Source organism: Dipodomys spectabilis, unplaced genomic scaffold (assembly GCF_019054845.1).
Source record: "Dipodomys spectabilis isolate Male_0828 unplaced genomic scaffold, ASM1905484v1 ptg000351l, whole genome shotgun sequence".
Classification (NCBI taxonomy): domain Eukaryota; kingdom Metazoa; phylum Chordata; class Mammalia; order Rodentia; family Heteromyidae; genus Dipodomys; species Dipodomys spectabilis.
This window is the reverse complement of record NW_024871028.1, coordinates 841,758-867,754: the sequence shown is the minus strand read 5'-3', so window position 1 is coordinate 867,754 and position 25,997 is coordinate 841,758. Positions and strand designations below refer to the sequence as shown.

General features: G+C 32.8%; 1 non-coding gene across 1 annotated transcript; it reads left to right on the top strand.

The window, feature by feature from the left end:
* The first annotated feature begins 22,861 nt into the window (after window positions 1-22,861).
* LOC122095436 lies at window positions 22,862-22,968 on the top strand. Its single transcript, XR_006145135.1, has one exon. It is a non-coding gene; the product is annotated as a U6 spliceosomal RNA (small nuclear RNA).
* The last annotated feature ends 3,029 nt before the right edge of the window (window positions 22,969-25,997 follow it).

The window sequence follows — 25,997 nt, the reverse complement described above, 5'->3', positions numbered from 1 at the left end:
CTGAGGCTCTCGTCTGTAAGTTTGCTACCTAAGAAATCTGTGTTACACTATCTCTTTTTTTCATGGCTTTTGAGTCTGACAAATGTTTTCCAGACTTACTTTGGAAGTTTTAACCTGTGCCAGGGAGCCCTCATGTTTCCCCTAACTGTAAGATTCCTAAGGCATCTGGACTTACATTGAGGTCTTTGATCCATTTGGAATCAATTCTGGTGCAGGGGGATATATAAGGATCTAATTTCAGTTTTCTGTGTACAGCCAATTCTACCAGCACAATTTTTTGAAGGCTGTTTTTCTTCCATCCTGTGTTTCTGACTCCATTATCAAATATTATGTGCCTATAGGAGTGGATTCATTTCTGGGTCTTCAATTCTGTTATATTGATGTAATTCTTGCTTCCACTGGAAAGAATGGCATTACTCCATGCCTGAAGAAATGGAAAGACTGGGGAAAAATGGTATTAAGTGAAATAAGCTAGATCCAATTAAATATATGCTGCATAGTTTTTCTAATTTCTAATAAGAAGATATGTCCATAAATCTACAAATTAATCCAATAGATTGTAAAAGACAAATAATTACACTTGGATATGATTAACAGCACTCTAAGCATTCACATGGCAAGAACAAGGAAAGCTATTCTTAGGATAGGATCACAATGGCTCAATAGCTATATGTATCTGACCAGATAAATGCTGCTTATTGCAATGAACTCTAAGAATCAATCAATTGTATGAAATACATATATCTGTATATAATTTTTAAAGATGTCATAAAAATAACCACCTTATCTATAAACTCAAAAGCAAAATTCTAAGTTTAGAAGATAAAATTGAGAAAAGTTTTCAACACATAAACTAAAATACATAGGGGAAAATGTGGGAGAGAAAAGATAAGATGGAAAGTAGAATAGCTAACTATTGAAGAATTCATAGACAATTTACAAAACTGTACAAGAGAGCTGGGGTACAGCTCAGTTGTGGAACTAGACTAATATATAAAAAGCCATGGATTCAATCTCCAAGAAGGTCTAACAATAAGTTAATAAATAGTGGTAATACAATAATTACTTGAAATAAATGCTTTTATATTAGAGAGGCCTGAATACTAAAACAGTAAAAAAAATACTTTCAATTCTTGTATCCAATGACATAAAACTTTTTTGTTTTCTTCTTTTTTTCTTTGGCAATATGGTGCTTGAAGTTACTAAGGCTCTAACCATTTTAGATTATTTTTCAGGCCAAGCCTCCCTTGAGCAATGATCTCTTACCTATAGCTTCCACAAACAAAATATCAGGAAAATTACACTACATCTACCTTTCTTTGTTTTTGTAGTTACTCACGAATTTTTTTGTCAAAATTTCCCCTGATATCTGTCTTCCAAATCTTCTAATTAGCAAGGTATACTTCATCTCAAGCTTGAACTCAAACTAGTTTTCAATGCAAACATTCAATATTACCTTCTGTTTTCTAGATATGATTAAATTCTATTGAGGTTACTATGGATCTTTAAGATGTAAGAACACAGATAAACCACTTGAAAACTTTTTCCAACTTATTTAAATATTACTAGTATTCATCACAAGTAGGACAATATTTAACAAGTACCTTATGCAAACTTTAGTTACTTTAATTACTTTGTGCACATATTAATTCCAATATAATTTTATCAACTCTATATGAATATACAATATTTACAGGTACATTACTTTACCAAAAATAAGTCTGTATCATGTTTCCCTTTTAAACTTAAACCCACTACTTCTCTTTTTCCCATCCCAAACCTGTTTCATCCTGCCAACCAACACATTTTTTCTCTAACTTCTACATCATGCAATAATTAAGTTTTTAAGATTGCCTTCAAATCTATGGTAGATTATTCCCAGTTATTGTATGTCTTAATATGGTATTATGTTCACTCTAATTGCCTTTTGGTTCTGTTATTAGAGAATGTAGCACAATACATTTCCCATTCACCTGAAGAAAGCCTGAATTGATTTCCATTTCTTAGACTAGAGGAAATAATGCTTCTATAATCCTCTGTGTTTTGGCCTTTGGGTGAATGTTACATTTTATTTCTATGAGACAAAACCTAAAGAGCTCAATTCCTGTACTATTCTGTGGGTGGTTGCATATTTCTATTCTAGGGACCTGTCAAAATATTTTCAGAAGTGGCTTTCCCATTTGACATTCCTGTGAGCATCCAGTTTCTGTGTTTCTTGATACCATTTATAATGGTCATTATTGTATTATGTGAAGTAATTCTCGTACATGTTTTATGATGTCATTTTAGTTTCAATATGCATTTACTTGAGGACTGATGATGATTTTCTTGTGCATATGTTTCACAAGATGTATTTTGCTTGTTTCTAATTTATGTTCTTTTTAACATTAGGTTTTTAAGAGTTATATGTAGAGTCTAGATTTGAGGCATTCTTCAGGTATAGGAGTTGCAAATATTTTATCCTTGACTATGGGTACCCTTCATCATCATCATCATCATCATCATCATCATCATCATCATCATCATCATCATCATCATCATCATCATCATCATCGTATTACTATTATTACTTTTGTACATGTATGTATCGTCTTGGGGCTTGAACTCAGCGTCCCTGAGATTTGATACAATTTGTTAATAATTTACCATTTCAGTCATGCCTCACTTCTGACATTTTTTGCTGATCCATCAGAGATAAGATTCTCAGGAACTTTATTTTGTGGGCTGGCTTCAAACTGCAATACTCAAATCACAGCCTCCCAAGTAGCTAGGATGAAATACATCAACCACCTGCTCCCAACTTCTATTCACTATTTGTATATGAGCTTTCACAGACTAAATTGTTTTACACTTTTATTGAGTTGAACTATATCATTTTCCTTTCTTACAATTTTAATGCCAAATTTTAGAATATTTCATCTCCAAAATTGCCAAGAAATCTTCCTTTGCTTTACATTTAAAAAACCCTTTTGGTTTTATATACCACGTTTCAATCCTGTTTGAAGTTAATAAATAAATAAATCCTGCTTGAATAAATTGTTATGTTTAACTAAATGTTCACTTTTTAATTCTCCCAAATACTGTCTAATCTATCCCCCTTATTAAAGAGAATGTCATTCCACTAATGTTTGGTTTTACCCCTTATTAAATATTCCTTAATAATATTTATGTGGATCTAATCTGGTGCCCTACAGACCTATTAAGCTGTGTATTATTTCCTCTACAAATATAACAAATTTACACTAACAGCTTTAATATTACAAAGAGCAGTATATTCCAGTTTATTATTCTTTTTCAATGACTCAGAGTGCTGGTCAGGTGTTTTTAGAAATTGTCATAAACTTAAATAAAACTGTGAAGCTGAGCGCTGTTGGCTCATACTTGTAATTCTAGCTGTCTAGGAGGCTGAGATCTGAGGATTTCAGTTCAGAGCCAGCTGGAACGTGAATGTCCATAAGACTCTCATGTATAAATAATCACCAGAAAACCAGAAGTTGCACAGTTGCTCAATGAGTAGATTATTCACTTTGAACTGAAGAACAGAGGGACAGTGCCCAGGACTAGATTTCAAGCCTCATGAATGAACAAAAAAAAGGGGAGGAGACAATTTATATCTTTGCTGAATTGTATCCTCCAACCCACAAAAAAGATAAGTCTCAATTTATTTAAATTTTTACTTTTATATTCAGCATTTTATAATTTTCAATTTAATACATTTTGACGATGTGTGAAGATAGCACAAAGAAATTCACAAAAAACAGTTGAAAAATAAAGGGCAATGGGAATGGAGAAAGACAGAAACGGGTTAATCAATGCTTTCATTAATATGTGAGAGTGTAAAATATTTCAATAAGATTTTTTGCACAATTAATATACACCAATTAATAAATATCTTCCAAAGACTTTGGTATTCAAGTATGACATAAAGGAAAAATTCAGATTCTGTGGTGAAATGAAAGAAAGAGAGTTGAGAAAATACATACTTATAGTGATTGTCTAAATAAACTAAGAAATTCGGTCAACAGTTTGAAGGCTCATGGCTCATTGAACTAGAAGGCTGCTGTTATCTAAGATAATACTAAAATGTTAGACTTGAGCCCATCTTTAAGACTGCTTAATACTATTGCTTTTTGAGTCAGTATACTTTTTATTGTTGTTGTTGGTGGTAGTCGTGGGCCTAAAGTCTCCCTCAGCTCTTCAGCTCAAGGCTAAATCTCTACCACTTAAGCCATAGTGCCATTTCTCAATTTCTGGTGGTTTATTGGAGGTAAGAGTCTCATGGACATTTACTGCACAGGCTGGCTTTGAACCACCATCCTTAGTTCTCAGCCTCCTGAGTAGTTAGGATTACAGGCATGAGCCACCGGCGCCCGTCTTCTCTGTGCAACATTGTAACAATAAAATAAAATCAATAAAGGACATGTTTGATAAATAAAGTAAAATGATAACTTACAGACAAATGAAAATAATAATATACAAATATGTTTATATATATGTATGTACACATCTTTATATTCTTAAATATGTATACATATATATAGGTATTTGTATATATACAGACATAGTGTGTACATATACATTTATTTAAAGAGACGAATCAGAAATATATTAAGAGCATATTAATACCAATGAAAAACTTTAACCATCCTGAATAATTTATCAAAAATCCAAATACATATCTCTATAGTAATATAACAACAACCAAGGAATATATCGAAGTATCATAACATACCACGACATTGCATACATATAGAGATTAGTGGAAATAGAAACAATAAGATACCCTTGCACAACCATTATGTAGAAATTGGAATCCTTATACATTGGTGCTTGGCATTTAAAATGATATTTTCAGTTTGTTAAACATACTGGCAAACTTTAAGATATTACACGTAGAGTTGTCTCTATGATATAGCATTTTCAATCATAATTTTATATACAAAATATATTTCAACATATGTCCAATGAGACACATGTACAAGAATATACATAGCAAAACGTTTTACAATAACATATAATAAAATATTTAAATGCCCATTGAGGATATAATACCATTATATACATGCATACAAAACAATATGCTCTATCTATGAGAAAAATTTAGATGGACTTACTTTTGAAATAGTAACATTACATGGGAGAAATAGATAAAATAGACTGCATTTTCTAATTATATGAGCTTTTTAAAATTGGCACATCTGTAGAGGTTGAATATGAAATAATATCTGCTAAAGGGAGGGTAGGTTGAAATAATGACAGGAAGTGTTTACTAATAAATATTGGAGTATTTTGAGAGGATAGTGATGATAAAATGTTCTAGAACTGAAAGTGATGTTCTTACTCCAAATCTTTAACATTCTAAGAATCATTGTACTTTATCGAAGGATCACAAATTGCATTTGCATTATCCTTAGGAAAAATTTTAGAATAGTAGTCGGTGAATCTGTGTAAAAATTTACAATTTAAAATCACAGAATTATATAATGCATAACTTTAGTGTGTTGATGAATATGATTATCAATAAAATATGATCTGTGATATATTCTCTTAGTGACCATACATGACATTGCGAGTCAGTAAATATTCTACAAAATTATGTAAATTGAGGGATGAGATAGGATTGAGAAGGATGAGTGATAATGATGATCAATATGCATTGTATTGACCATGGAATTTGTCTTAATGATAAACTGCTTGCCTTGAATGTGTGAAGCCCGGTGTTTGATTCCTCAGTACTACATAAACAAAATAAGCTGGAATTGGCACTATGACACAAATCAGAGTACTAGCGTGAGGAAAAGAAACTTAAGAACATTGACAAGGCCCTGAGTTCAAGCCCCGGGACTAGCCAAAAAAAAGTTCCTTTGTATTAAGCCGGGCACTAGTGGCTCACGCCTATAATTCTAGGTAATCAGGAGGCTGAGGATTGAGGTTTGATTACGGCCCAGGCAGGAAAGACTGTGAGATTATTATCACCAATTAAATCTCAGAAACATCTGAAAGTGCTGCTGTGTCTCAAGTGATAGAGTTCTAGTATTCATCCAAAGGAGTTCAGGGACAGCTCCCAGCCCAGCGTTCAAACCTCCGAAGACAAAAAAGTAAACAAACAAACAAACAAAAACCTCACTAAACACTATTCATAAACTGCTTTGTCAAACAGCAATAACTCCCATAAGACTACTTAAAGTTAATTAAAAATGTGATAAAATACAAGTCATTTTGGGAACTAGAAATAGTATACAGGGGACAAAGTAAATTTTATATCATGCAGTTTGAGTTGAAATTTTTTCTATACTCTTCTAACATCATTTATGAAATTGACAATACTGCCAATTATAGGTCAATTTCCTTGAGGAACAGATTGAATTCTGCTGTTTTTTCATAGCAAACCGTAGATGTGATTTTTTTTTGCCACTTATTAAAGTATATCTGATATTTTAAAGTAGATTTTTCCTAATATAATATTAATTTAATCAATCATTTCATTAGGGAGATGTTGGTCAAATTTTTTTTCTAGTAAATCTTATCACTTATAATAAATGAGAGCATGCTGTGATAGTCTCCTATTAACATGACAAAATACTTTATAAAATTCACTTAAAAGGGGGAAAGATTAATCTTGGCTTCTGATTTTATACATTTCAGTTTATGTTTCTTAATTGTTTTGGGTTGGTGGTGGCACAGTACCCCATGTAAGGAACACGTGATGGAGTATGAGTATTCATGGAATCCAGGAAGTAAAGAAGAAGTGACATAGAAGTGGGAGAGGGAGAAACTAAAGGATGGAAAGAGGGAGAGGGAGAAGGAAAAGGAGAAGGAAAAGGAGACAGAGAAGAAAAAGAAGGAAGAGGAGGAAAGGACTTGACCTTAACATACTTTTTGACTACAAGTTCTCGGTGACCAAATCTCTACAACTATGCTGACTTGAAAGGGTTCACCTCTTTATGGCAACATAGTGAAAGCTAATTATTAATCTCAATCCTTTAAGATTTCAGATTTAATTTCTAGAGTGGTGGGTAGATATTCCTATACATTGTTATAACTTCTGTTCCTAAATATTTACTTGAATTAATCAGAGAAGCTATTTGGCATGGAGGTGTTTTGGTTATAAAATTGCTGGAGCGATATTTTGAGTGCAAATACATTTAACAGATAAGGAAGCTTCAAGATATTTCATTTTATGACCTACAAAAGTGACTACTTCATCTAACTCATAATGACTTGAATTTTTCATAATTTTATGACATTTTCATTCAAGATTTTGTCATCTAATGAAGTTCTTTCTAGTTGAAGGAAAAATAAATACTACTACAATCATTAAATTCTTAATTATTTTATAGAGTAGGTATAATATGAATTTCCTAACATTCAAAAATAAGTTATATTCAAGTCTATAGGATAAACGGATAAGTCATGGAATATCTTGCTTTATCTCATATTGAGATTGATTCAATGTCTAAAAATCACTGTTAACATAAAATACACGAAATTCAATGTTTCGCTGAAATGTCTTGGTAATCAAACCTCAGAAACACATGAGCAGTAACTAAGATTTTTATATATTCAAAAATATGGATCTATATTTTATTTCAAAAAGATTAAGTTTAAAAGACGAGAAAATCATGTGACCACAGTAGATAATCCTTAATGAAAAATTGCTTAATTCACCCTGACAGAGCCTATTGCTTTTAGTTTACATGAGAAATTTGTTTAACGATCCCTTTGTTGCTTTTGAATTTAGAGTACTTCAATTTGTGCAAAGATTCTGTCATTTAAATCTTCGAGAATATATTTTTTCATAAAAATGAAAACTATTTTTCACACTGCAGGTTCAGGTTTAATAACTAAATAAATATCTAAATTTTAATTTCTTAAATTGAGCCTCTAGAACTCAAAGAATAAGAAATTTATTTTATTGTTAAATGTATTATATGTGTACTGAATATGAATATCTCAAGCTTGTAATCCTCACTACTCAGGAAGCTGGGGTTCAAAGTCAGACTTGGCAACAAAGAAAATATCTTATAAATATGTTAGAAACAATCACAAGAAAGAAAAAAAAAACATTTGAATACTTATCTTGAGGTTCATTTCACCTAACATCAACATATCTGACCTTTTCTGCTTGTTTCAGACATGTCCCACCCCCACGGTATATCCCCTGCTTTCACTGTATTTGATGAGGAGGAGGGGAATAGCAAAAATAAACCGTTTAAATAGGGATACAGGTAGACCCATTGCAACAATGAGATGTAAAAGTCGTTATGTCAAAAAACAAGCTTTACAAACTTTAGCCCCGGGGGGATGGGGGGCGGTGTGAAACGGGATGGGTTGGAAGAGGAAACAAAGGAGAAGGCAACAATGCTTGATAAGAAACGTACTCATTACCTTGCCCATGTAATTGTAATTGTACGGTATTTTCACAAAAAAAATAATTATTTAATTAAAAATAATTTTTTAAAACCAAGCCTTGGGAAGAAAGTTTGTGAGACGCATCTCAATTAATCATAAACACTCATCACAACACACACACAAAGCCAGAAGTGGAGTTGTGACTCAAATATTAGAGCAATATCCTTGAGGGGAGAAAAAAACAACTAAGGGATAGGTCTTGGTTTTTTTTGTCGGTTGTGGGGCCTGAAATCTGGTCCTGGGTGCTGTCCCTCAGCTTTTCATCTCAAGGCTAGCACTCTACCACGTGAGCCACTTCTGAATTTTTCTCCTTATGTGGTGCTGAGGAATCGTACCCAGGGCCTCATGTGTGGAAGGCATGCATTCTAGCACTGAGCCACCTTCCCAGCCCAGGGATAGGTCTTGAGTTCAAATCACAAGAACAACACACACACACTCACACACAAAATATTAATGTTTAAATTCTTATTTTAGTTTCAAGAAATAAACAATATCATGAACAGTAGTATTTTTTACATATCCTGCAACTTTGGTGAGTTGCTTTTAGTAAAAGTTTTCTTAGATTAAACATAGGTTATTAAAATTAAAATTAATCAAGTATATTTATAATTACTCATAACATCTTGTTGTACAAGAGTTGGTATTTTTTCTGTAGCCATAAGAAATATTCTGAGGGGCGGCTGGGAAGGTGGCTCAGTGGTAGAGTGCTTGCCTTGCATGCCTGAGGCCCTGGGTTCAATTCCTCAGCACCACATAAGAAAAAAAAAGCTGGAAGTGGTGCTGTGGCTCAAGTGGTAGAGCGCTAGCCTTGAGCTGAAGAGCTGAGGGACAGCGCCCAGGCCCAGAGTTCAGGCCCCACGACCGGACCTCCCCCCCAAAAAAAGAAATATTCTGAGTAAAAAAAGAAAGGAAGAATAGAAGAAAATGAAAGAAAGAAAAAGAGAAAGAAACAAGAGAAAGAAAGAAAAGAGAGAAAGAGAGATAGGTATGGAAGGAGGGAACGAGGAAGGAAAGAAGAAAGAAGGAAGGAAGGAAAAAAGGAAGGAATGAAGGAACAAAGGAAGGAAGGGAGGAAGGAAGGGACAAAAACAATTTAATCTATAAAATCTGCTATTTAGCCCAAAATAAACTTCATGTAATTAACCCTAGTAAATGCAAGTTTGCAATTTTCCTTTCTCTGCCTGTTCAGCATGCATGAATGAAACCAACAAAAGAAGGATCAGAAATAACCAGGTGAATCTGTTTGCATCTATAGTAAATATATATACAAATCTTTTTCTCATTTTTAACATCATCAAATAACTATTTGCAAACAATTTACATTTAGTTATAAATATTCAAATATTTGAGGTAACCAAAGGATGTCAATATATTATAGAATATGAGTACTAGTAATAAGAGTGCTATTAATATTTATTAATTTATTATTATTGATATTCATTTAATATTACAGTCTTCATGTTATATTAATTATAAAATTTTTATTTTGTATTTTATCAGAGAAATTAGCATCCTCTGATTTTTTCGTCTGTGAGAGTCTACTAGCAGACCGTAATTAAAATCAAAGGAGATCTGTATTTGTTGGCTCAAACGAATATTTCTGAAAGCAATTAACTCATCAGAGATTGTTCAAATACTTCATAAGGGCCTTCAAAAGGCTGTACCATGTTTACATGGTTACCTGTGATGTGATTCAAGAGCCACTAAACAATCTTACTTCACTTTGCCATCAGTATAATTATTCATTCACATAATTCACATGTTATAAGCTTGTCCTTAAGTTATTATCTTCTATGAAATAATATCCAAATGATATATCACACTGAATTAAAGAAAAAGTTTCAAAGAGTATTGGATGATGTAACTTCTTCCAGATACACATGTTGAAATTCTATTCCCCTGTCTGGTGGCACACACTTAAATTCCTAGTGGTATTGGAGTATTGAACCCAAAACACTATACTTGTGAAATAGCATCTCCATTACTGCCATACCTGCAGATTGTAGATGGATTGCTTATTTTGAGGTAGTATCACTATGCCTGGGCCTGATTGGACTGCAGTCCTACTAAAACAAGCATAAAACATTGCACCCAGCAAATGGTTAGTTTCTGAAACTTCTTTTTTTGTCTAGGCTTCCCTGGAACTGGAATTCTCTAATTGTTGATGCCCAAGTAGATAACATTACAGGTTTGAGCCACTTTATCCACTAAGCTATACAATTTCAAAATGTCTTGATATTGCCTATATTTGTGCTTAACATATATAGTTAACCTTAATTTTCTCCCTCTTAAGTTTAGTACTCTTGAGCTGAAAACATTGGCTTTCTTGATATACATGGCTTTGTTTTGGATGGAATCACATGACAATAAAAAAAATCTCCCAAAAGTTTATTTCAAAAATCATGGAAAAGAAGGCTTCAGGTTGGAAAAAAATTGATCCTTAAGTTCTAAATGCAATACATTTATAGTGTTAGTCAATGCTTTCCTAATTATGAGAAGGAAGGTAGAAATGTGAAAGATGTTAGATATAATTTGATAACCTTCTAGTTCTCCATAGAAATTCTGTAGTCGCCACTTCATGTTATCTTCCTTCCTTAAAGCTTGCTTTAAAACCCTCTGGGTGGATATTGGCTGGACTGATTGGTAATCTTCTCCAGCAAATGAAGCTGATTTTAGAAGGCTGATGGTGTAGTAAATAAAGGAATGATGAGAATGAGCACAGATATTGTCACAAAATGAGCAGACCTCCATTATATAATTTGCAAATATCTTTAGTATGTCTTAATTTTTATGTTGTAGTAGGAGCATCTATACAATGCTGAGAATTAGAATTCTACAAAATATACAATGAGAATTGGAATTCTACAAAATATGAAACATTGTTAGGTAAGGGTTGTTCAAGGATGTAATCTTAGCTAGGTAAGAGATTGAGATCTGAAGATTACAGTGTGAAGACAGCTTGGAGTAGGAATGATCATTCCATACTTAATTCCAATTAACCACCAAGGGAAATGGATTTCTAGGTCAAATGGTATGTAGAGCACTGGCCTTCAACATAAAAGCACCATCCAGGCCCTGAGTTTAAGCCCTGGGATCAACAGAAACAAAAACACAAAATACAACATAGAGTTAGATATTTTATAATGAAGCATACTCTAATGTACTCTTCAGTGTTAGAAAGACTAAACTTCCGTGTTAGCTTTATAACCTACCACAATAAGTGTTATTGTTCATTTATTAAGCAGGAAGGCTTACTCAGATTTAGAACTTTGAAGGTTTCAGTGTATGTTCAGTTGGTTTTATTGATTTTGGGGCCTGTGACAAGACAATGTCAAGGTGGGGAGTATGTCAAAGAGAAATGTTTTGACCTAGAATGATTAGAAGATAAAAGAAGAAAGTAGATGAGAATCTAGTTCTCATGTGTTTCACTCTAAAGAATTTAATCTCCAGAAGAACTATTCAGGTATTCTCCACAGTCTGGGAGGAAATAGAAAGTCATTTTTCTTTAACACGTAGGTCTTTCTGGGGCATTCTAAAAGCAATTGGCCATATCTTCACCATTGATAATGACTTGTCCAGGGGTGGAAACAACTAGATATTTCTATAAATTCTAATCAGATCTCAGTAGACTAAATATTTTATGGAATTCCTATTAAAATATTTTCTTGCAGTCTTCATACAACATATGTGTTTATCTGTATGTTTGTATGTGTGTATGAATAAACGAATACAACAATGTAGAGGATAAAAGTATTAGTATGGCCTTTTGTTTTTCTTCTCAAACCATGAAAGCCTGCCACAATCCCAATCAAATCCCATCCAAGATTCAAACATCAATGCTGTACCAAAAGTTTTTCATGCAAACCCTAGTACATCCACCTCATTTAAGATGGCTATGGTATATGAGCATTTAAAGTCTTATAATTATGTTGTCATCAAGGAAACAATGTACAATATTTCTTTTAAAAATACCTAGATTTTAGAACATTATCCAGAAAATTAAAGGAAATAATTATGGTATTAATTTAAATATTTAGTCACATAAATGGGTATTCTATATCCACAGAGGCCTATTAAACCACATGATTGAAAACCTCATCTATTACCAACTTCCATGAAGACAGTTCTTGCTGAAAATAAACGGGATGTGGTAAACAAATAAAAATGTATGCCACTAACAAATGCTGCTGTTCTAAAGACTGGAAGTGACAGAGCAATTAATGCCTATGAACAGCAGGTTCTAAGTAGTGGAATGTGATTACACCCTAAGTTGAAAAATCCACAGATATTTCAGGTTGTGCGTCGTTGTTGACATTTATGAGTTATATTTTGGAAAGCACAATGAATGAAAGCACGTTGTTTGTAAAACTTTGCTGGCTGATAGAAACTTATTGAAATGTATCAAATGAGAAGACTGACAATATGGTGGATAAGATGTGGTATGCAGCTTTAAATACAGACTGAAGCAAACCAAAGAATTGGAATTATTTTTTTCCTTAACAAATACTTTCTGTGTATATTGGGCTATACAGTATAATGATGAAATAATCATGTCTGTGGAAAAGTAAGGAAAAAACACTGTCACCTTTTGAATTTCTTTTTAAAGTGAATCTTAAATGAGAAAGATGAAGAAAATTTAAATGCGTTAATAAAATATTATCAAGTATTAGTTTAATTTTTGATTAAAAGTTAAAACAAACTGACAGACTATTAGTCCTGGCACATGTTTTCTTTTGTTCTTGTTTTTTAAGGGGGGGTATATATATTTTTTTCAGAAAGTCATCCTTGTCTTAACCATTTCCCATAAAATTTATGCTGTCATAGGATCAGAGGTTTTTTTTGGCTAAATTAAGATAATAGCAGGCTCATTTTATGCCAACACAATATATAAACACCAATGACATTTTTCACTGAACAACCACTCATAAAAAATCATAAAATAATAAAGTGAAAATCCATGTCAATATTTTTGTCGGTCATGGGGCTTGAATTCTGGGCCTGGGAATTGTCCATCAGTTCTTCAGCTCAATGCTACCACTGTACCACTTGGGCCACAGTGCCATTTCTTGTTTTTAGGTTGTTTATTGGAGATAAGAATCTCACAGACTTTTCTGCTCAGGCTGGCTTTGAACCACGATCCTCAGATCTCAGAATCCTGAGTAGCTAGGATTACAGTCACCAAAGCTCAAATCCAAGTCCATTTTTTAAAAAGCAAGCTTATTGAAACTTCTGGCTTTTTCCAATAAACAATCTTATTTTTTCAATATTAGTTTATAACTATGAGTTACTTTTAGATGTAACTGTGAATATTTTAATAGAATCAAATATAATTCTTACCATTACTCTGTATTTCACAAAAATCTACTGTAATGGATTTTCACCAAAGTCAATTATTACATACTATCACACACACTATTGTTATTACATTCTATATTGCATATAGTGTGAAGTGAAAATAATTTCGACAATTTCATATAAATTTTAGGTGCTATTTTAACATTACAAATTCACATGTGTGGTTTTAACTAAGGAAAAAATTTAGAGTTAAAAATAAAATATGAATGGGAAGGGATGGGAAGGGGAAACAAAGGAGGAGGCTACAATGCTTGATAAGAAATATACTCATAATCTTGCCCATGTAATTGCAACCCCTCTGTACAGTATTTTCACAATAAAAAAAAGAAATGCAAAAAAAAACAAATATGAATGTTTAGTGTGTCCCAATTAAACCAAAAATTCTGAGTTCATCCACATAAAATTATTTTCTTTCCACTAAAGAATTTGAAGTATTACCATTGAAAATAGTTCGGCAAGAGGAGGCAAAATTCAAATCACGTCAAACAACGTCTCTGTTATTTTGCTAATCCCTCCACTTAGAAGATCTCCCTATTCCCAGTTGTCACAAAAATTGAAGTATCTCTTAGAATTCTATTTGGAAAACTTCTATATCATTGATTCTTTTTGTATTTTCTATTATATGAAACAAAATATAGACACAAAACAATTGAAATAAAATACACACATATGTTGAAGTCATCACAGCTGGAAAACAACCAGCAAATTGGAACTTCACCAGGAACAAAAAGATATTGTGCCCACTTTATTTTTTTAAGTACAAAACCTTCAAATACATGTTAATTTGAGTAGAACTATAATGATAACTGTCTCTCAGAAATAAGGTTGTGCTAATTTGTAATTAAATTCATCTGGATGAACCTAATATAGCAAGTCCCTTGAATGAATCAAATTGTTTAAAACAAATGTAACTGTATGTGAAGCAAGATCTGTACATATTTAAAAGAAAAATTGCTACAGTATCAAATCACAAAAATCATGACATACTTAAAAATTTCAGAAATGCAATTACTAAGTCCAAAATATCCATAATGAGAACTAAATACTACTGACTTATCAAGAACAAAATATGCAAAGAATCTGAGCAGTGTACATGAAGTACATAATTTAAAACTACTCCAAATTACACTGCTTTTAGAAGACTGAATATGTGTTATCTAAAGGAAAATTCAGCACATTATATAAATGAAATTAAAAATCTCATGAAAAGAGAGAATTGAAAATAATATTTTAATAAATGGTGGTCAAAATCTAGTACTGACAAAATTTCATACCTATTTAGTTAGATTCAAAAAAGACCCAAGTTACTCAAGCTGATTTAAAACTTTGGCAAAATAGAAGAATACAACTGTAACATTATTATGGATGTTGACTCTGGCATGGAATTAATTTCCTCTTTAATCTGACAAATTAAAATATCAAAGAACATAACTTCTCCAACTAAATATCAGACCTAACTAAACATACAACCAGAAAAGTCATCATGAAAGCCATATTGCAGCTGGGGTAAAAGAAAAATCAGTCATACTGATTCTCTATTTATTTTAAACGTTGTTTTTTTTTTTTATAAATTATTTCCTTTATCTTGCATTTTTCAAACATTGTGTTAAATGCTGTATATCTTGGTAACTAAATTTGGATGCCTCCTTAAATTTTGAGTAAAATATCTCACTTTAGTTCCTAACCCATGAAATGAGGTTGTTTGAAAACAAATGCTAATAACCACTGTTTATAATACACAAGATCTCATAAGCATGATTTCAGGAAGCATAGGTTAACATTTTGATATTGTGGTCACGTGACTGATGAGGTCTATCTGCATGAGTATAGTTGTACATAGATTCCTCAGCCTAAATTTAGCCACTGTTAAAAAATGTTTATATCTCTATCTTTCACCCATCAGAGATGAAACCTGAGTATAAAGTCTAAGGAAAATGATAAGGTAAGAATTTAGCTTTTCTGGATATAAAGTAAACAAAAATGCAGCATAAACTAACTCATTGTTTTAAAGTCAACCTATGTCTCTAAAACATGTTAACAAATTCCCTACAATGTGTAGCATTCTCAAGAAGGGAATCGGGAATGTGAGAAGAGGACTAAGCAAGTATTGTTTTCAAATATACATAATTTGGGTTTACCTCTTTTTTTCGTTAGAGGCATTTTTGATAAAACTGTTTGAATAATTGATTTCCTGTTCAGGTATAATATATCCTAGTTGCATATACCAAACTACATTCAGAAAATGGCATATAGTAATTAAGTAAAGACTACTTATTCAATAAATAGCAAAAAGTATATACCTATAGGGTAATATTTGAACAGTGCATTGGAATTATTCTAATACAATAATTAATTTAACAATTTCATATTGACATTAATTAACTAGAGTATCTTTATGCTAATTGGACAAGATTGTCTTTCTAAATGAGCAAAACCTATTTCTCCTTTTACTTTTTCAGGGAAATATGTGAACAAAAAATAGAAAATAACATATGACTGTACAACAACTCTAATGCATTTTTGACTTTTTATTAGCAAATGTTAATTTCACAAAGTATTTTATTTTGTTATACACATACATCCCTATAATGTAGCTTGCTAAATTTTTTCCTTTTATAAATTTCATTATCTTATTTTTATACTTATGTTTTATTATGTCATTATACTAACCTAGGAAATATTTGAACATATTTACTCCACAATGTTTCTCTTCATCTTCTCTCTTACATTTTTTTCCAAATTTAATCAGTTTCCATCTTTTACATCTGGGTCATTCATTTTTCTTTCTTGGACTAGAGTCTGCATATGAGAAATCTAGTATTTGTTTTTCACAATAAGACTTATTGCGTTAAAGTTCCAGTTCTATCTATTTTCTTGAAGATGATATGATTTCACTATTCTTTGTGGCTAAATAGTATATCATTGTGTATATATGTATATATGTATGTATATATATTACACTTTCTTTCTTCAATGAGTGATTAAGAAACATGTAGGTTAATTCTGTAGTTACTTATATTTTTTATGTGGGAGAAGGAAAGGTGGAAATAATGATGTTTGGAATGAGAAACATGCTCTTTAAGCAGACACTCTTGTATTTAAAACATCTTCTTAGCTGCTCTTTCATCAGTATTACATAATGCATTGAATTAAAAAAATAAAATTTAATTACATTGGCAAAGGTGTTCTTTTTCAGTATCTATATTATTTTTTACTACAGTGTTACATTTAGTATGTCATGTGAGTATGGGGATGTATGTGAGCATGAAAATCTTGGCATGTTTGTATATGTAGTTGACTCAAAGGAAACTGAATTTTTGTGAGATACAGGATTCAAATAAAAATTTGAGACCTGTAAGTTGCTAAATTGATATATCTGTCCAGTTTGTGGAGTGTGATTTCAAGATCACATTTTGGTAGGTTTCATACCAAGTAAGTAGATGTTTCTAATCAAAAATCATAAGGAATAAAACAACAACTCTGTTTCATAATCATTCAGTCTTAGTACTTCAGACATTGTATTAATTGGAAAAAAATAATTGAAAGTATGATGGGTCAGTAGTTAGCCTTTAGACACTACATTTTCCCCAAAAAATTCAGATGTACTCTTTGGATATTAATTACAAATATATTTATCAACATACAGATATAATATGAGCTTATATATGTAAATATATGTATATATTATAAATATGTCAATTATTTAGTTATATTTTAAATGTGCATCATAAATATTGATTTATATATAAATGTAATTTATCTCATCATATATGCATATCTACATATATACATTTTTCCATTTTTTTGGTCAGTCCTGGGGCTTGAAATCTGGGCTTGAGTGCTGTTCCTGTACTGTTCAGCTCAATTTAAGAACTCTATTGCTGGAGACATAGCGCCACTTCCAGTTTTCTGGTGGTTTACTGGAGAGAAATATTTCATGGAAATTCCTGTCTGGGCAGGCATTAAACTATGATCCTCAGATCTCAGCCTCCTGAGTAGCTAAGATTATAGGCATGAGCCATGGGCGCATGGTTAAATTTATATATCTGAGATTTGTTAGTGGAACAAAGGGTACAGAAACTATCATTCTTATCAAGAAAGGACTTCACACTGACAGGTATCATTACAAGAAGAAATACGATAAATATTCACAGTGGCACAAAAATCCCTTAGATGCCTTGCAAGGCAGCATGTTTTTCCATTCACTGCATGTGGTTTGAGCGGATTGCAACCCAAGCGAATGTAGAAGATATTGGACCCTAACAAAACTGACAATTGCATAAACCCAGTCCTCTATGACAGATTTAACAAGGCCTATCTTGGAGATTCTTGTTAGGGACATGATAAAAAATTTATAGTTTATTTGTGATTACAGAACAGTTTTACACCTGTCACTAAGCCATTACCTTTATTTAACACAGTCCATTTTTCTCTAACTCATATTTTCTTGGCTCAGGAAACTGTTTTTTGCTTGTGAAAACCTGGCTGTTTACAATATAGAAATGGGTTTTTCATCCTTTTGAAATTACTGTCTGTATAGTGTTCTATGAGATGAGCTTCCTATGATATTTTTTATCATAGGAATAAATTACTCTGATTCAAACTTGGACAACAGCTAGCTTGTTCTCTCTCCTAGGAAACCATCTGTATAGACTTTTTACATGTAAACAGACCCTCATTTACTTACAAAAGTCTGTCAGTGAGTCAAACCTAACTCACCCAAGTGAGGGAATTCCTCTCTCATGCTTCTTTTACATTAAAAATGGTAAGAACTGTTCAACAATGCATATACTTTTTAATGTGAAGTGTGACTCCTATTTTCCATAATGTGAATCAAGGAGAGGAATCAGTTTAAGATGTGAAAGAGCCTTTCGAAGAGTTTTGGAACTTGAAAATTGTCCTGGGTATTCATTTTTGGAAAAATATCCCTTTTCAAAGACAAATGACTCCTTTTTTTTATATTGTGCAGGTACTGGGATTTGAACTCCTGGCCTTGAGCTCTACCTGGGCTTTAATTCTCTATGTTTAATCTATAGACCTGAGCCACACTTTCACTTCTTCCTTTTACCAAGAGTGGAGAAAAGAATCTCCTAGGTTTATCTACTTGGAATAGCTTCGAATTGCAATTATCAAATTTGAAATGGTTCCAAGCATTCCGTCTAAGGCATATTCAACAACTAGTGAAACTTGTGTTGGCTATAATTATGTAACTTTCTCTATGTGTGCACGTTTATATGTGTATATGTATGTGTGTATTTGTGTGTATGCTAACGTGCAAGTGAACCTACATAAGGGCATATACACACATATATGCATATATAAATGAATATACAAATATAAATATATGTGCATATATATGTATATCAGATATTCAGTGATTCAATCTATAGTTCCTAGCACATTGTCATTCTCACAAAATGTACATGATAAATTGCTCTGCAGATCTGTGATCTATTATGGATATCCTTTGTACTCACTTCCCCCATTAGTTTTTGACCATCCCTGTGAACAACTTCGGTCTACTTTCCATAGGATAGCTTTTTTTCATTACAGGTAGTTACTAACTGATAATAAAAGAAAAAAAGGTTGCTTGTAAAAGGAAAAAAATTCTTGATTATAGCCATTCTACCTGGGGTGAGGTGGTATCTCAATGTTGCTTTGATTTGCATTTCTTTTATGGCTAGAGAGGTTGAGCATTTATTCATGTGACTATTGGCCATCCTTCTTTCACCTTCAGAGAAGTTTCTCTGTAAGTTTTTAGCCCACTTATTTATTGGGTAGTTGTTTCTTTGAAGATTTGTTGTTGGGGGATTTAATTTGTTGATATCCAGGTAGACTTTAGATATGAGACCCTTGTTTGTTGTATGGCTAGTGAGGATTTTCTTCCAATCCGAGGACATTCTATTGATCTTGCTAGCTATGTCCTTTGCCATGCAGAAGCTCTGAAATTTCATGCAATCCCATTTGCCCAAATTTTCTTTGATTTGTTGTGTTTCTGGGACTCTATTAAGGAAATTTTGGCTTGTGCCAATTAGACCTAGGGTTTCTCCTTTTCCATCCTGTAATGTTTTCAGAGTGTCTGATTTGACTCCAAGGTATTTGATCAATTTGGAGTTGATTCTGGTGCAGAGTGATATATAAGGATCTAGCTATTTTTCTGCAAGTAGTTAACCAATTTTTCCAGCACCATCTACTGAAGAGGCTGTTAGATGTTGGAGGAGATGTGGACAGAAGGGAACCTTACTGCATTGTTGGTGGGAGAGTAAACTTGTTCAACCATGTTGAAAAGCAGTATGGAGGTTCCTCAAAAGACTCTACATAGATCTCCCCTATGACCCAGCAATCCCACTTTTGGGCGTTTCACCAAATGATCACAAATAAGACCACACTAAAGCTACCAGCACAACTATGTTTATTGCAGCATTATTTACCATAGCTAAGACATGAAACCAACCCAGATGCCCCTCAGTAGATGAATGGATCAAGAGAATGTGGTATATATACACAATGGAATTCTATGCCTCCATCAGAAAAAATGACATTGCCCCATTTGTTAGGAAATGGAAAGGCTAGGAAAAAATTCTATTAAGTGAAGTAAGCCAAGCCCAAAGAAACATAGGTTTCATGGTTAAACTTATTTGCAACAACTAGCATATGTCTGAGTCAAGCAGAAAAGGTCAGATAGGTTGATGTTAGGGACATGAACCCTAAGATATATATTCAAATGTTTTTAATGCGATTTTTTCTAACATATTTAAAGAATATTTCTTTGTTGCTTTGGATGTCCCTCCCCCACGGTGTAACCCCTGCTTTCACTGTATTTGATGTTGATATAATTTGTGGGGGGGGTGGGAAAAAACAATTCGTTTAAATAAGGATACGGGTGGACCCATTGCAACACTAATATGTACAAGTACTTATGTCGAAAAACGAACTTTACTACTTTGGTTGGGGGGAGTATTTGATATGGGGGACAAGGAGGATTGGCAGTTCTGGGAAGGAGAAACAAAGGAGGACGCTACAATGCTTGATAGGAAATGTACTCATTATCTTGTCCATGTAATTACAACCCCTCTGTACAGTATTTTCACAATAAAAAAGAAAAAATAATAAAAAGAACAAAATTTTTAAAAATATATAAAATAATCTTGTAGAAGATTAAAAATATAAAAGAAAAATAATTTTAGGTCACAGGTTAAAGTATCTTATCCATTCCAATGATTCCTATGAGATAAAATTTATAGTAGAAGTAAAAGTGAAAAGGAACTCCTAGGTATGTTATTTTACCATTTAGAATGGCAAAGAATAATATCATGTCACTGTCATAACTCTTAAAGAATGCAAGGTTAACCGATGGTTGCTTTCATGTTCCCTCAAAACTAGTAGATCCTGAAGCATAATAGTAGCCCAGCAGAAATTCTAAGTAGCAGACATGGGGCATGGAAGAGAAAGAGAGGAAATGAGACAGAGTGAAAGAGAGAAATATCATAATATTGAAAGTGAATAATAGATAAACAAGAGCTGTATGAGAATATTCATACTGCTATCTTTAGACTCTATGTGTACATTTGCAGGTATTTGATATTTGTAATCCATCAACATGAAATATAAAGTTATGTTGATAAAAATAAAAGTGACTCAGAAGAAATTATAAATGCAAAAACGATGTTCACAGCAGCAAACTCTCAGAGATATTTCATGACTTTGAAAAGGATAAAGTGGCTGAAGTTACTATAAATTTAGAAGTACAACAATTCACAAAAATAGAAAAAGATATTTATATATTTCCTTATATAACCCAAAGCAAAAGGAAAATGTTGTTTTGATGATTTTTTTAAAAACACAGTCTCTCAAGTGCTAGGAAGTTGGCTCAGTGGTAGAGTGCTTGCCTTTCATGCATGAGGCCCTGGGTTTGATTCCTCAGCACCACATAAGTAGAAAATGATGGAAATGTTGCTCTGCCTCAAGTGTTAGCGCTAGCCTTGCCTGAGGAACAGCACTCAGGCCCCAGAGTTCAAGCCCCATGACAAAAAGTCAAAATAAAACAAAACAAAACAAAACACAGTCTCTCACATTTGTGGCCTCAACTCTGTAATACTGTTGCTTCAACCTAGGGCTAAGATTTTAGTTGTGGACATGTATCAACTCTCCTGATTCAGACTCTACTTGATCATTTTTAATAAATATTTTGTTCTTAATTTTCCTAGTTGTAAATTCACATGCACCTATAAAAAAAATGGTTTGACCACCCCAGTAACATTCTCAAAGTACCTCCTAATGATGACTAACAAAAAGTTGTATTATATAACAAGTATAACAATGCTACAAAGAAAACCAATAATTAAATAATGATTAATAAAATAAAAAACAAAACAATTACCAGTGTTTTTAGTATTTGAAGTGCACTACATATTAGATTTTCTATTTTCTCATATTCCTGTACATTTTAAACCGCCTAAGATTATGATGTTCAACAAGATTTTTATAGGCTATGAATAGTCTTCAAAGTTACACACTAAGGTTATTATGGTTCATCTCATTATTTGTTTATGGCTTATATCATCTCTTGTTCCTCGCTAAAATATAAAGTAAGGAATCCCTAAATTTTAACAAGAACTGTGTAGTCTTAACCCTTCATTCTGCTTCTTCACACAAAGACTTTGCAACTTCTCATTAACAAAGTTTCTATAAATTCTGAAATGTACATACTTAGTACTATATGTCTGCTAACATAAATCTTAAATACATTATAGAAAATTTTATACCTGCCAAACAGTCCTAATTTTGGCATATAATCCTAAAATTAAATAGATATAAAACACTAAAATTTTTAACAACCCTTAACACTTGCTGCTGTGTTCATTATGACATGTGCCTTGTATAGAACAATTGAATTATTTCCCCTACACATCTCTTGAACCGCAAATATCTGGAATTATTTTGTTTTTGACATGTCCATCTTGACATTATTCTTAAATGTGTGCTTATGTAAGAAGTACATGGTTCTAAAATTTCACAATTCTTCTAAACTTACTTTTTGTTGAATTGCCTAGTTTAAGAAAATCAATTACACTTTATATATAAAAAATATTCTGTGCTCAATTCAGCATCACATAAACTAACATTGTAATGATACTGAGAAGATTAGCATGGCCCCTGAGCAAGGATGACAGGCAAATTCCTGAAGCATTCCATAGTTTTACAACAATAGATGCTGGAGGGGATGTGGACAGAAGGTAACCTTACTGCATTCTTGGTGGGAGTGTAAACTTTTTCAACCATTTTGGAAATTAGTATGGAGGTTCCTCAAATGACTCCACATAGATCTCCCCTATGATCCAGAAATCCCACTTTGGGGCATTTACCCAAATGATCACAAACAAGACCATACTAAAACTACCAGCACAACTACATTTATTGCAGCATTATTTAAGATAACTAAGATATGGAACCAACCCCGATGCTCCTCAGCAGAAGAATGGATCAAGAGGATGTGTTTTATATAAACAATGGAATTCTATGCCTCCATCAGAAAGAATGGCATCATCCAATTTGTTAGAAATTGGAAAGATATGGAAAAATATTAAGTGAAGTAAGCCAAATCCAAAAGAACACAGGTCCCATGGTTTCCTAATTTTCAATAACTAATATATGTATAGTATAAGCAGAAAAGGTCAAAAGGTATGTCCATATGACCAGATAGCATAATGTTCCGGGAAATGAAACCCAAGATAGGGATACAAGAACTTTTCTCTTTTTGGTTATTGTTTCTAATGTACTTATAATGTGCAATGTGATTTTTTGTGTCTTTTTATAGGTTCCTCCCCATGCTATAACAACTGTTTTCACTGTATTTGAAGTTGATGCGCCTATATCTTGTATATATGCTCTTCTAATTTGGGGAGAGGAAGGAAAAACACAAAATGCCTAAATAGGGATACAGGTTGACCCATTGTAACAATGAGATGCACAAGACACTATGCTGAAAAATGAACGTTACAATTTAGGCAGGGGAAGGGGGGAGGGGTGTGCACTTGTGGAGGTGCGAGGGAAGGAATAGTAGGGGAAAAATAAAGGAGGAGGTAACAATGCTTGTTAGGAATTGTTCTCATTACCTAGCTCATGTAAATATGACACCTGTGTACAGTATTTTTACAATAAAAAGTATAAAACTTTTCTAAGAGGGAGGAGTTTATTTCCTTTATTTTGCTTATATAATATCGTTAACAAAGAAATTAATGCAAAACACTGATATGAAGATATTTAGAATGGATGTATGTGTGTATGTGTGTGTGTGCACGCGCGCGCGCAAGTAGCATGCATGTACAGGAAATTGCATTTCTGTTGGCATGCTCAGAATTTGAAATCGCGGCTTCAAGGTCTTGCTAGGCCTTTCCTCTCTAGATTGGTGAGCTACTATATAAGCTACATCTTCATTCTTGGCCCTATGCTAGTTCAATAAATTTTTGAAAAATTATCTCATGAATTTATTTTGCCCTGATTGGGTTCCAACTGTTATCCACAGATCTCGGGCTCCTGAGTAGATGACCGGAGGAGTTAGGATTACAGGTGCGACCATCCAGCACAAAGTTTTCAGAATAATTTCAAAAGTAGAAGAAAATTTACTTCACAGGGTCCTGTTTTATCATCTCCTACTTTGAAAGCATTTTGGGTGATTGTATATGAATTTGTTAGGTTTTTGATTCTTAAAAGTCAGTTAATGATAATATTTAAAAGTTTTAGTACTTTTTAAAAAGGAAACTGGAAGTTTCCTCAATTTATAAGCTCAACTCTCTACATGATAACCCAATCTCACCAACACAGTCTGTGTTGAAGACAAAATGTAACAGAAAACAATCACCATGGACATTAATTGCTATGCTATTACTTCTTGGACAATATGAATATTGAATTGAGAATGTAAGAGACTGGAGAGATTTTACCTACCTTTTGTGTACTGCTAAAAGGCTTTTGGAAACTTTGCCTCATTTCCTTTCTCACTGTATGTCTTTGGGTCATCTACTTAAGGCATTTAATTACAATTTTCCCAACACTAAAATGGTAATAACATTAGCATTATAACAAATATTATCTTAAGAATTAAGGGAAATAAAACTTGTGAAGTACTTAACCTAAACTTCTGTGAAGGAGCTTTGAGTTTAGCCAGCAGTTTTTTTAAAATACTAAATAGAATGCAATAAGCATTACAAAAACCATTGCATGTAGTGAGAAACCAGAAGCAATGTTATCTATTGACCATGTTGTGCTTCCAAGGAAACCAGGGTGATAACTTCTTATTCTGTAAATAAAACTGGTTATCTTATATCTTACGTCTTGGTAGTGTAAAAGTATCAGGGAAAGAATAATGAATGAATGTTGTAGACTGAGGTGAAGTCCATATGAAAATGTGAAAAACTGATAAAACATAAAAGTACCTTCGCGATATGTTGTGGTTTACATTTTAAGGAAGACCTAGAAGAATGAATTCTCTTTTTGATATCCTAGCATAGGTCCTTAGAAGTAGGAACTCTTTCTTCCTTCTTGTATAGGCATCATCAGATGAGAGGAACTGTATTTTTTTTGTTTGCTTCCTTCCATTTATTCTTCAGTTTGAAATCTGAACTACTTGAGACTGAAAGAGAGCAAGGGAAATTAGACACATAGACTTTGGAAAGAACAATTAACGTAAAATAAATAAAATGCACATAGCCTTGTTAAAGGTCTAACTAAATTGAATTATATGGTCTCAAGCATTAACAGAAAATGATTTAAGCAATATCATTTTATTGAAAATTGAAAAATGTTAGGAGTGGCTTAATATTTTTCTATCTACTACCTTGAATTAATTACTGATTTTGTATGGAGAGATTAAAGATGAGATTAACAAGAAACTTGATTAAAATTGGACAAAAGTTCTGAATAGACATCTTTTCCCTAAAGCCCTGAAAATCGCCAGTGGGCTAACAAAGTTGTGTTTAATACAACTTCTATGCTGGCTTAATGGTTTGTGAACTGAAATATTAGAGAAATGTAATTCAAAATTACTATGATAAGGAGTTCTGGGAAGATGGCGGAGGAGAAGCTGGAGGCTAAACAAGCTCTCGCAGAGAAAAGAGTTTTATTTTATTTTTTTCAAATTTAATTTTTTTTGTGAACATACTGTACAGAGGGGTTACAATTACATGGGCAGGATAATGCGTACATTTCCTATCAAGCATTGCAGCCTCCTC